We start from the raw sequence: 2,197 nt of genomic DNA on the forward strand, positions 1-2,197 counted from the left end.
TGCGGGCTGGTCGTGGCTGGTGGGTTTGCCCTGGGTGGGTCCCTGATTCTCCTCTGTATTCTGCAGGACCATGGCCACCAGATTCCTCTCTGCAGCATGTGTCTGTGCCCTGAGAGCTCCCGTTCTGCCACACTCACACAGACACACCCAGTGCTGCACCATGGGGCAACAACCCACATGGCACCACCCCACACCTCCCTGCCCCTTCCTGCAGTGATCCCACTGCCAGACACACGCAGACACCATGTCTCCCCTCCCACACCTCTCCCCTCCCACCGCTCTCCCTTCCTCCTGCTCTCCCCTCCCACACCTCTCCCCCAGCTCCCCTCTCCTCTAGCTCTTTCTCTCCCTGTCTCCCCCCAGCTCTCCCGCTCCTGCTCTGCCCCCCAGCTCTCCCCCCAGCTCTCCCCCTCCTCCAGGATTCTGGGCCCACAGACATACCTGGCGTGTTCCTCAAGCCACCGGGCTAGACTTAGGTCCAGGACTTGATTCGTGCAGTCAACCACGTGGATCCAGCCCCCTGAGCCAGCAGGCCCCGTCTTCTCCAGCCTTTTTGGTGTTCATATCCATGCGGTTTGGCCCCGGGAGGTCTGACCAAAGGCAGAAGGACCAAGACAGAGAAGACCTTCTGCACCATGATGGCGGTGTCCAGCAGGCGACGTGAGGGCCCCTTAGGCTGGCCTGGGAGGACGAGGCAAGGAAGCCTTTCTGGAGGAGGGACGCTTGAACAAGGCCTGAAGGACTGTGGGGCTGTGTCCGAGGGCAGAGGAGCAGGGAAGGCACTGCCGTGTAAACGGCTGATGTCACGCAGGCCGGCTTCCACTCTGCCCGACCGTCTCCACGGCCTCCCTGTCCGGCCAGTCCTGCCCCGACCTGGCCCTACCCCTGCATCACTGGGCGCCACGTGGGGTCTTCCAGAGGTGGGTCAGAGTGGCTGGGACGGAGGTGGGTTCTGCAGCCTGCTCCCTGGTGACTCAGCCAGCCACTTCCCTGTCTGGTGGGCTGCTGTCCCTAAGGCACGGTGGGAGGTCGGGAGTGGGCGGCCGCGAGCGTGCAGCTGCATGGCGGGCGAGGACGGGCAAGCACGCCGTGGGGCACGTCTCAACGAAGCTGTTTAGAAAGTATGGGGGGGCGTAGCCGGGCAGGGGCGGAGTGGGCCTAAAGGCCACCGGCGTGGCCATCGGGTGTGCGGCTGGCACAGGTGGCCTTGGGCAGGATCTCCCCTGTCGGATGGCCGACCATGGTTCAAGTCCCAGACCCAGAGGCTTGAAGCGCCTAATGGGCACGTGTGCGTGTGTGTCCAGAGTCCCCGGAGGAGAGCGGAGGAGGGGTGGTGGTGGCCGTCCCCCAGGTGTGACTCCTCGCTTTCCCTGTCTCCAGCGAGTGCTCACACCCTATGGCAAAAGTCTAAAAAATAAATGAATAAATCTTCACTTTTCTACGAAGGAAGGCTTCTCTGTCCCTACTCTACGCGGGATGGAGGTTTTTCATTCTGTGTCTCAGGGCAGGTCCCTGATCTTAGAAATCCGGACCCACAGAACCAAGGGTTTCCCACAGCACAGCTCAACCCCACCCCAGCCCCACACAAGATGAGCGGGCTGTGGGCGGAGGGCAAGGGGCGGGGGGGGCCGGCCGGGCCGCTGGCCCTGGCCGTGGGAGTCTGGGTCTACTTTGAACCTCCCAGTTCCCGGTTCCAGTTCCTCCTGAGACCTGTGTACTTCCTGCCCCTGGGTTCATCCGAATTTCCCCTTCTCACCCCCCACCCCGGAGGCCTCTGCCCAGGCCAGCGTGAGGAGGATTCTGTCACTCACAGTGACCTCCCCCACCGGCCTGTCCCCGCAGCCCCTGGACCGGCCGGCCCCTCTTCCCCCGGCAGCCGAGGGTGCTCTCCGCAATGAACAGCCCCCTGGGAGAAACTTTCTGGACACTTTCCCAAGGCAGCGGTCTAAGAAGACGTATTTTCTGGTATGGGGACATGCTCATGCCCTCTGCATGCCCCGCTGGCCGGGTGAGGGCTGCCCAGGGCTCGCCTGTCACTTTCTACCAGGTCACAAAGCTAGTAAGTGACAGACCTGTGACCAGCCTCCCAGCCCACGTTTCTGAGGCAGGGGCACCCACGGCTTAGGGTGAGGGCTCCCCATGTGCGGACAGGTGGGCTGGGCACTGCTCTCCTGGTGGCGGTGGGGCCTCAGTATCT

The sequence above is a fragment of the Tupaia chinensis genome, unplaced genomic scaffold, assembly GCF_000334495.1.
Source record: "Tupaia chinensis unplaced genomic scaffold, TupChi_1.0 Scaffold143646_1, whole genome shotgun sequence".
In the NCBI taxonomy this organism is placed as follows: Eukaryota; Metazoa; Chordata; class Mammalia; order Scandentia; family Tupaiidae; genus Tupaia; species Tupaia belangeri.